Source organism: Sminthopsis crassicaudata, chromosome 3, assembly GCF_048593235.1.
Source record: "Sminthopsis crassicaudata isolate SCR6 chromosome 3, ASM4859323v1, whole genome shotgun sequence".
NCBI lineage: Eukaryota > Metazoa > Chordata > Mammalia > Dasyuromorphia > Dasyuridae > Sminthopsis > Sminthopsis crassicaudata.
The window spans coordinates 127,310,281-127,321,839 of NC_133619.1; positions in this window are offsets into that span (position 1 = coordinate 127,310,281).

Genomic DNA, 11,559 nt, shown 5'->3' on the forward strand with positions numbered 1-11,559 from the left:
TCATTTCCATTTGTTCAGTTTTTATATTTAATGAACTATTTTCTTCATTTTTTTGTTTGATAACGATGCATTTTGGCAAGGAGATATCTGGACCCTCACATTTAAGAAGAAGGGAATGATAGAAAGGGTTAAATTAAAAGGAGGCTCTGGTAGAAGAGAGAATGGAAGTAAGCTTGCATAAAAAATAAAGGCAGAATGAAAAAGGGAGCCCTGAGAAGAAGCTTAGGGAAATATGGTCAAGAGCTTACCAAAATTGCTACTCTTACTGAGTTCATGAAATAGGATCAACACTTGTCTAAATAAATGGGCTATGAAGAGGGCATAATAAGGGAAATTAATAACACTTGCCTTACTATTAACTGTATTTTAAAATATCTTTGAGTTTTTATTTCCACTTCTTACATCAAATAAATTGGCAAATTTTATTTATAACACTTCCAAGTCCTCTCTCATATCCATATCCTCTCCATTGATTCTATCTAGTTGGATGCCCTTCACCTCTTTATTAAACTAATAACCTTATAACAACCTTATAACTTATCTCACTGATGCCAGTCTCTCCCCAAACTCTAGTATTCAATCTATTCTTAGTAATACAACATGTGATAGTATAGTTATCTTAATGTCCTGATTCTGTTATTTCTCTGATCAAAAACTTTTCAGTAAATATCTTTTGTCAATAATATTTCTTAAGTTAGAAATTTAGGACTTGTAGAGTCTGGTTCCATTTCACCATTTCAGTTTCATTTCATATTATTTCACTTTATAAACAAGCATGCTGAAAATAAATTAGACTTCTGGCATTAATTTCATTTCAATATGCACCTTTTTATTTCCCTCTATTCATGTAGACTCTCTGAAATGTTATTTATTCCTTATGTTGTTTCTTCAAGGTTTAGAGAGTATCTTAAAATTGAGAATGATCTCTCTTTACCTTTTTAATTCACCTTATATTGTATTATTTCTCTTTATCACAATTACTTATAACAATGTTTTTTTTTTAATTCTCCTCTTTATTTTCCAGGAGGATTTATATAGGAGATTGTTTAGGACATATTTGTATATAATTTGTCTTTACCAAATGTTTGTTGAATTAAAATAACTTGAATTTAATTCTGAATTATATTTTATTTATAAATAGTTCTCTAAGAAATAAAAAATGGGTGTAACTTTAAAAATAAAGAAGTGACATATAAGAATACTTTTTCAAATAAAGTTGAAATTAGAGACAAAAGCTAAAGGAAAAATTAATATAGAGAGAAAATAACCTAAGAATATTATAAAAAAAGTTGAATGAATATAGAAAAAAATTAAAGTTAATCACAAGCCATTAAATTTTGTTAAATTAATAGCTACTATCTTGTTCAGCTACTTCATCATGGCCTAGAGTTAATTCAGGATTCTTGATAATTATTTGGCAAAGTTCATGTTCTTGTAGTAGCTATCATAATGAAAAGATTTTTTATGTAAGAACAGAGAAGACTAGTCTGATGTATTTTTCCATGTCTCACCCAGCTAATTAAGTTTGGTGAAATCCATCTTCAGAGTGATAATTACTTGGTTTGGTTATATTAACTCACAAAAACCATCTGAAAGTATAGAAAAAGATGCAGTCTTCTTTAGAATTGTCAAATAAGTCAGAGATAGTGAGTGTGGAGAAAAAGCATAAAGCACGTGTTAATGTTAACAATGCTGAAGAGAAAGTTCTTTTCACTTATTTTATTAGAGTAGTAGAAAATGGAATTTATTTGTTTTAGTTTGATGAGTAGATTTGGAGTTGCCCTTAAACAGCAAAATATCTTGTGTATTGCACATGTTTCTAGGTGAACAAGATTGTTCCTATTTCAGAGAGATGAGAATAGAGGATACTTCACTTAATACTTCTTTGACTACCTTCTTTGACTCAAACTTCTCATATTATCTCTTTATATGAAATTACATATACATATTATATATGTAATTTCATATAAAGAGATAATATGAGAAGTTTGAGTGAAAGAGAGAGAGAGAGAGAGAGAGATGCAGAAGTTAAAAGACATAGTAACTTTTGTTTCCTTATCTTGAATTTATATTTGTGACTTCTGTAATATTTCCCAACTGTTGGAGTCAATCCAGATTGTGCTAAAGAAGCATACAAATGCATACTTATATTCATATGTATATGTATACTGATTCCAAGATCTGAATTTGATTTATACATGTTAATAGTTTCTCATCTGAGTATGGTAGTATATGGTGCTTAGTTATTTTTCACAATGTATTTTAAGCTGGTCAAGAAGTCAGGGACCTGAGTTTCCAAGTTTTGTTTCTGACATGACTGGCTTTGTTAACCTTGGAAAGTTCATAAAACTCTCAATAAAATACTTTAAGAGTTTTAAGTTTCTTCGATGAGAAAAGTTTCAACACTATTCCTATAACAATAATAAATGAAATCCCAATTATTTCTCAACTAATATATACATATACATTTATATGTATAGATACATATAAAGCCACATATATGTACATTATATATATATAGTTATGTGTGTATGTATACATACATATATATGCATATGAAAAATATTAATGAATGCCTACCTATTCTTTGAAAATATTAGATTTCTTTCTTTTACAGAACATAGATTTAGGGCTGAAAGAGACCTTAGAGGTTATCTAATGTATGCACTTCCTTTTCCAGTTAGAAAAACTGAATCCAAGGAAAGTTAAGTGACTTTCATATGATAACAAAAAAAATGTGACAGAGTTTAGATTGAACTCCACGTCCTTGAACAAAACATCTTTCTTAGTTTGACTAAGTTTGTAATTTATCAAATATAACTTTTGAGAAGTGAAAAATAATAAAACATAAAAGCATAAAAACCATTTTAAGGAAAACCAATTTTTCTCTCCCTCTTCCTTCTCCCTTCTCCCTTGGACATCAAATAAGTCAATGTAGGTTAAAACTGCAGTTCTTCTCAACATATTTCCATATTTGTCATGCTGTACAAGAAAGATCAGATGAAAAGGAGGGGGAATGATAAAGAGAAAAACACAAGCACACAAGGAACAATAAAAAAATGAAAATACTATGGTATGATCCACATTCATTCCCCATGCCTTCTTTCTGGATGCAGATGGATCTTTCCATCTCAGCATTATTGGAATTACCCTAAATCATCTCAACATTTAAAAAAATTGATCATCATATAATTTTGTTGTTGGCATGTACAATATTTCTTGATTCTGCTCACCTATCTTAGCATCAGTTCATGTGAGTCTCTCCAAGCTTTTCTGAAACATTCTGCTGGTCTTTTCTTATAGAACAATAATAGTCCATTATATTTATATACTATAACTTATTCAACCATTCCCCAACTGATAAACATCCACTCAATTTCAGTTTCTTGCCACCACAAAAGTGACTGTTACAAACATTTCCCTTTTTAATGATTTCTTTGTGATACAGATGCAGTAGTAATACTACTGGATCAAAGAGTATGCACAGCTTTATAGCCATTTGGGCATAGTTCCAAATTGCTCTCAAGAATGGCTAGATCAATTCTGGAGAGCAATTTGGAACTATGCCTAAAAAGTTATCAAACTGTGCATACCCTTTGACTCAGCATTGCTGTTATTGGGCTTATATCCCAAAGAAATACTAAAGAGTGGAAAGGGACCTGTATGTGCCAAATGTTTGTGACAGCTCTTTTCGTAGTGGCCAGAAACTGGAAGATGAATGGATGTCCGTCAATTGGAGAATGGTTGGGTAAATTATGGTATAAGAAGGTTATGGAATATTATTGCTCTGTAAGAAATGACTGTATTCCTCCAGAGAGGCTTGGAGAGACTTACATCAACTGATGCTAAGTGAAATGAATAGAACCAGAAGATTGCTGTACACTTCAGAGTTGTATGAAGATGTATTCTGATTGAAGTGGATATCTTCCATATAAAGAAGATCCAACTCACTTCCAGTTGATCAATGATGGATAACTACACCCAGAGAAGGAACACTGGGAAGTGAATGTAAATTGTTTTTTTTTATTTTTTTTAATTTTTATTTTATTTTATAATTATAACATTTTTTGACAGTACATATGCATGGGTAATTTTTTACAACATTATCCCTTGCACTTACTTCTATTCAGATTTTTCACTTCCTCCCCCAACCCCCTCCCCCAGATGGCAAGCAGTCTTATAAAAGTTAAATATATTACAGTATATTCTAGATACAATATATGTGTGTAGAACTGATTTTTTGGTTGCACAGGAAGAATTGGATTCAGAAGGTAAAAATAACAGTTTACATTCATTTCCCAGTGTTCCTTTTCTGGATGTAGCTGGTTCTGTCCATCATTAATCAATTGGAATTGGATTAGCTCTTCTCTATGTTGAAGAAATCCACTTCCATCAGCATACATCCTCGTACAGTATCATTGTTGAAGTGTATAATGATCTTCTGGTTCTGCTCGTTTCACTCAGCATCAGTTGATGTAAGTCTCTCCAAGCCTCTCTGTATTTCTCCTGTTGGTCATTTCTTATTGAACAATAATATTCCATAACGTTCATATACCATAGTTTACCCAACCATTCTCCAATTGATGGACATCCATTCATCTTCCAGCTTCTGGCCACTATGAAAAGGGCTGCCAAAAACATTTTGGCACATACAGGTCCCTTTCCCTTCTTGAGTAGTTCCTTGGGGTATAAGCCCAGTAGTAGTATGGCTGGGTCAAAGGGTATGCACATTTTGATAACTTTTTGGGCATAATTCCAGATTGCTCTCCAGAATGGTTGGATTCTTTCACAATTCCACCAACAATGCATCAGTGTCCCAGTTTTCCCACAGCCCCTCCAACATTCATTGTTATTTATTCCTGTCATCTCAGCCAATCTGACAGGTGTGTAATGATATCTCAGAGTTGCCTTAATTTGCATTTCTCTGATCAATAGTGATTTGGAACACTCTTTCACATGAGTGGAAATAGTTTTAATTTCATCATTTGAAAATTGTCTGTTCATATCCTTTGACCATTTATCAATTGGAGAATGGCTTGATTTCTTATAAATTAAAGTCAATTCCCTGTATATTTTGGAGAACCTTTAACTTTAAAAATGTTTTCCCAATTTGTTACTTCCCTTCTAATCTTGTTTGCATTAGTTTTGTTTGTGCAGAAACTTTTTAATTTGGTGTAATCAAAATGTTCTATTTTGTGATCAATAATGGTCTCTAGTTCTCCCTTGGACACAAACTCCTTCCTCCTCCACAAGTCTGAGAGGTAAACCATCCCATGTTCCTCCAATTTATTTATGATTTCGTTATTTATGCCTAAATCTTGGACCCATTTTGATCTAATCTTAGTATGTGGTGTTAAATGTGGGTCCATGTCTAGTTTCTGCCATACTAATTTCCAGTTTTCCCAGCAGCTTTTGTCAAATAATGAATTCTTATCCCAAAATTTGGGATCTTTGGGTTTGTCAAAGATTAGATTGCTATTTTTATTCACTATCTTGCCCTGTGAACCTAATCTATGCCACTGATCAACTAGTCTATTTCTTAGCCAATACCAACTGGTTTTGGTGACTGTTGCTTTATAATATAGCTTTAAATCAGGTACACTTAGACCACCTTCCTCTGACTTTTTTTTCATTAGTTCCCTTGCAATTCTCGACCTTTTATTCTTCCATATGAATTTTGTTGTTATTTTTTCTAGGTCTTTAAAATAGTTTCTTGGGAGTCTGATTGGTATGGCACTAAATAAATAGATTAGTTTGGGGAGTATTGTCATCTTTATTATATTCGCTCGGCCTATCCAAGAACACTGAATGTCTTTCCAATTATTTAAATCTGACTTTATTTTTGTGGCAAATGTTTTGTAATTTTGCTTATATAATTCCTGACTCTCCTTTGGTAGATATATTCCCAAATATTTTATACTATCGACTGTTATTTTGAATGGAATTTCTCTTTGTATCTCTTGCTGTTGGATTGTGTTGGTAATGTATAAGAATCCTGAGGATTTATGTGGATTTATTTTGTATCCTGCGACTTTGCTAAAATTCTGAATTATTTCTTTTTAGCAGAGTCTTTTGGGTTCTCTAAGTATACCATCATGCCATCTGTGAAAAGTGACAATTTGATTTCTTCATTTCCTACTCTAATTCCTTGAATCTCTTTCTCAGTTCTTATTGCCAAGGCTAGAGTTTCTAGTACTATATTGAATAGTAATGGTGATAGTGGGCAACCTTGTTTCACTCCTGATCTTACAAGGAAAGGTTCTAGTTTATCACCATTACATATGATGTTTACTGAAGGTTTTAAATATATGCTCCTTATTATTTTAAGGAATAGTCCATTTATTCCTATACTCTCAAGCGTTTTTAGTAGGAATGGATGTTGGATTTTATCAAATGCTTTTTCTGCATCTATTGAGATGATCATATGGTTTTTATTAATTTGATTATTAATATGGTCAATAATACTAATAGTTTTCCTAATATTAAACCAGCCCTGCATTCCTGGTATAAATCCCACTTGGTCATAGTGTATTATCCTGGGGATGATTTTCTGAAGTCTATTTGCTAATATCTTATTTAAGATTTTAGCATCAATATTCATTGAGGAAATTGGTCTATAGTTTTCTTTCTCAGTTTTCGATCGACCTGGTTTAGGTATCAGTGCCATGTCTGTGTCATAGAAGGAATTTGGTAGGACTCCTTCAATCCCTATTTTTTCAAATAGTTTACATAGCATTGGAGTTAGTTGTTCTTTAAATGTTTGGTAGAATTCACCTGTAAATCCATCTGGTCCTGGGGACTTTTTCTTAGGAAGTTGGTTAATAGCTTGGTCTATTTCTTTTTCTGAGATGGGACTATTTAGACTACTTACTTCTTCCTCTGTTAATCTGGGCAAGCTATATTTTTGAAGGTATTCTTCCATTTCATTTAAGTTATCGAATTTATCGGCATAAAGTTGAGCAAAGTAGCTCCTAACTATTATTCTAATTTCCTCTTCATTAGTGGTGAGTTCACCCTTTTCATTTTCAAGACTATCAATTTGCTTTTTCTCTTTCCTTTTTTTAATCAGGTTTACTAAGGGTTTGTCTATTTTGTTGGTTTTTTCATAAAACCAACCCTTATTTTTATTAATTAATTCAATAGTTTTTTTACTTTCAATTTTATTAATCTCACCTTTTATTTTTTGAATTTCAAGTTTGTGTTTGTTTGGGGGTTTTTAATTTGTTCCTTTTCTAGCAATTTTAGTTGTAAGCCCAATTCGTTGGCCCTCTCTTTCTCTATTTTATGCAAGTAGGCCTGTAGAGATATACAACTTCCCCTTATTACTGCTTTGGCTGTATCCCACACATTTTGGTATGATGTCTCATTATTGTCATTTTCTTGGGTGAAGTTATTAATTATGTCTATGATTTGCTGTTTTACCCAATCATTCTTTAGTATAAGATTATTTAGTTTCCAATTATTTTTGGTCTATTTTCCCCTGGCATTTTATTAAATGTTATTTTGATTGCATTATGGTCTGAAAAGGATGCATTTACTATTTCTGCCTTACTGCATTTGATTTGGAGGTTTTTATGCCCTAGTATATGATCGATTTTTGTATAGGTTCCATGAACTGATGAGAAGAAAGTATATTCCTTTCTGTCTCCATTTAGCTTTCTCCAAAGATCTATCATATCAAACTTTTCTAATATTGTATTTACCTCTTTGACTTCTTTCTTATTTATTTTGTGGTTTGATTTATCTAATTCTGAGAGTGCAAGGTTGAGATCTCCTGCTATTATAATTTTGCTATCTATTTCCTCTTGCAGCTCTCTTAATTTCTCTTTTAAGAATTTAGATGTTGCACCACTTGGTGCATATATGTTTAATATTGATACTGCTTCATTATTCATGCTGCCCTTTAGCAGGATATAATGCCCTTCCTTATCTCTTTTAATTAGATCAATTTTTGTTTTTGCTTGATCTGAGATGAGAATGGGTACTCCTGCTTTTTTGGTTTTGCCTGAAGCATAATAGATTCTGTTCCACCCTTTTACTTTTAGTTTGAATGTATCACCCTTTTTCAGGTGTGTTTCCTGTAAACAACATATAGTAGGTTTCTGACTTTTAATCCAGTCTGCTAACTGCTTCCTCTTTATGAGGCAGTTTGCCCAATTCACATTTATGGTTAGAAGGACTAATTCTATATTGCTTGCCATTCTATTAACCCCTGCTTATGCTTTTCCCCTTTCCTTCCCTTTTACCCTCCTATCCAGTCTTAAACTGGTGAACACCACTTGCTTTTCACAGCCCTCCCTTTTTAGGATCCCTCCCCCACCTTAAAGATCTTCCCCTTATTTTACCCCTGTTCCTCGAAATTACTGTATTCCCTTCCTTTTAGTTTACTCCTTCCCTTTCACTTTTCAATGAAGTGGAAGAAGTTTCCCCATAAATCGAATATGTGTATTGATACACGCTATGTTCATCTCCCTCCTTTCTTTCTCTCAGATATAATAGGTTACCTTTGCCTCTTCATGAGATGTAGTACCACCACTTTACACTTTTTTATGATATAATCTCCTTTCCACCTCTAGTTTCTAAGACAAATTGTACATATGTTCTTTACATATTTTTTTGACAGAAGTATAGTTCTCAAGATTTCTTTTTACCTTTTTAGAAATCTCTTGAGTTCTGTATTTGAAGATCAAACCTTTTATGTAAGTCTGGTTTTTTCATCAAAAATAGATGGAATTCATTTATTTCATTAAATGTCCATCTTCTTCCCTGGAAAACGATGCTCATTCTTGCTGGGTAAGTTATTCTTGGCTGCATACCAAGTTCCTTAGCCTTTCAGAATATCATGTTCCAGGCCCTGTGTTCTTTTAATGTGGACGCTGCTAGATCCTGGGTTATCCTTATTGTGGATCCTCCATATCTGAATTGCTTTTTTCTAGCAGCTTCCAATATCTTTTCCTTTGTCTGATGGTTCTTGAACTTGGCCACTATATTTCTTGGCATTTTGATTTTAGGGTCCCTTTCAGTAGGTGATCAATAAATTTTTTCAATGTCTATTTTACCCTCTGTTTCCAGAATGTCTGGGCAGTTCTCTTTGATAATTTCCTCGAAAATGGTGTCCAAGCTCTTTTTTTCCTCCCATTTTTCAGGGAGTCCGATGATTCTCAAATTGTCTCTCCTGGATCTGTTTTCCAGGTCTGTTGTCTTTCTGGTAAGGTACTTGACATTCTTTTCAATTGTTTCATTTCTCTGGTTTTGCTTGATTACCTCTTGGTTTCTCCTTGAGTCATTCATTTCTACTTGTTCCAGTCTAATTTTCAAGGATGTATTTTCTTCACTCACTTTTTTTATATCTTTTTGTAATTGTCCAATTGAGTTTTTATCTTCTATGGAATTTTTTTCCATTTTATCCATTTTATTTTTTAGAGAGCTGATTTCTTTTTCCAGCTCACTAATCCTGTTTTCCTTGGAGTTGTTTACCTTTTCCAGCTCACTAATCTTGTTTCTCAAGGATTTGATTTCTTTATCCACTCTGTCTTTGAATGCATGGGATGACTTCTCCAGGCTCTCTTGCCAAGCTTCCCTTTCCTTTTCCCATTTCTCTTCCAGCTCTCTTGGGAGAGCCTTTTTGATTTCCTCTATGAGGTTCTTTTGTATTGAGGAGCAGCTTATATCCCTCCCAGGGGTACATCTGGGGACAGTCTGTTCCTAGTCTCCTCAGTATTTGAAATCTGCTCCCTCTCCACACAGAAGCTGTCAATGGTTAGAGTCCTTTTGAATTTTTTGTTCATTTTGTCAGAGTAGAAATCAAAGAAAACAAACTGACAAGAGAAACAATTGGTCTGTTTTGTGGGGGATGGAGCTGGATGGTATTAATGGGCTTCCTCTACAGATTGGGGGTAGGGCAGAAGAGAGCCACTAACAGAACAGCAATGACTGTACTGAGTCTGCGCTCTGAGGCTCCCAGAACGCACTGAGTCAGTCCAGGTGGGGGTTGGGGGTGGCCGGGCTCTGAGAGACGCTGGCTTTCTGGGGTTTTAATCTTCACCTCCGGTGCTTACACCCTCTTTGCTGCTCCTGGCTTGCTGCCAAGACGGAGCATCCACACTGGGGCAAAAGCCCTTTCACAGAAACGGCAGAGATCACACCCCTCCCCCTCTGGTTTGAGCTGTGTGAGCTGCCTGTCTTGCTCTGGCTGCCTGCCCTCAGTCTGCACCCAGTCTGATTGACCCTCCCCCGAGCAAACACAGACCTTTCCTGTCGACTTTCAAGGATGTCTTCTCTTGGTGATTATTTGTGGATTTCTTTCTGGGTCAAGCATTAAGTCAGAGGCTTGTCATGAAGTAAGTTCTGAGAGAAAACGAGGAGCTCAAGCAGCTGTCTGCCTCCATGCCGCCATCTTGGCCGGAAGTCCTGAATGTAAATTGTTAGCACTACTGTCTATCTACCCAGGTTACTTATACCTTCGGAATCTAATACTTAATGTGCAACAAGAAAATGGTATTTACACACATATATTGTATCTAGGTTATATTGTAACATATGTAAAATGTATGGGATTGCCTGTCATCAAGGGGAGGGAGTGGAGGGAGGGACGGGATAATTTGGAAAAATGAATACAAGGGATAATATTATAAAAAAATTACTTATGCATATATACTGTGGAAAAATTCTAAATAAAATAAATTTTAAAAAGAAAGTAAAAAAAAAAAAAGAAAGAATGGCTGGATCAGTTCACAATTCCACCAACAATGTATCAGTACTGCAGATTTCCTAGATCCCCTTTATCATATATAATTTTTTTTCTTGTCATCTCAGCCAATCTGAAAGGTATGGAGGAGTAGTTTAGGCATTTTGGATAATGTATTAGTAGGGTAACAATTGGAAAGAACAGATTATTCCATTTTATGGTTTTAAATTGCCTATTTTTAAAAGCCACATAATATCATAGCATCACATTGCTTTGTATAAAGACAAAGCTCCCTCTTTTCTTTTCTTTTTTTTTTCTTCTGAGGCATTTGGGGTTAAGTGACTTGTCTAGGGGTCTCATAGCTAGAAGTGGTAAGGGTCTGAGGCTAAATTTGAACTCAGGTTGTCCTGACTTCAGGGCTGGTACTCTATTCACTGTGCCACCTAGCTGCCCCAGAAACTCCACTTTTAGTAAGCTAAAGATCATTCTTTTAGTATTCTAAACCACCTGATTTAGACTGATGAGAAATATAGATGTTTACGCAATATAATTATTCTATGTATTTTGGAATAATTCCTTAATCTAATAGCAGTAGCCCTTTGGCTACTTAACAAAGTGGCACAATTTATTAGCTATCATCCACCTGATTAATTATTTTATAACTCTCTCTTGCAGTTCACTAGTGCACAGAAATTTGCAGTTTGTTCATTCTATTTTATGAGTTTCAAAGATCCCTTTTGACATTAACTGTACCTACTGTGAGTGAGGCACTATGATAAATACTAAGAATACAAATACAATGAAGAAAATAACTCCTAGTGGAAATGTGTACATTTTAGTGGGGGAGACAGACAGAAATATATAAACACATC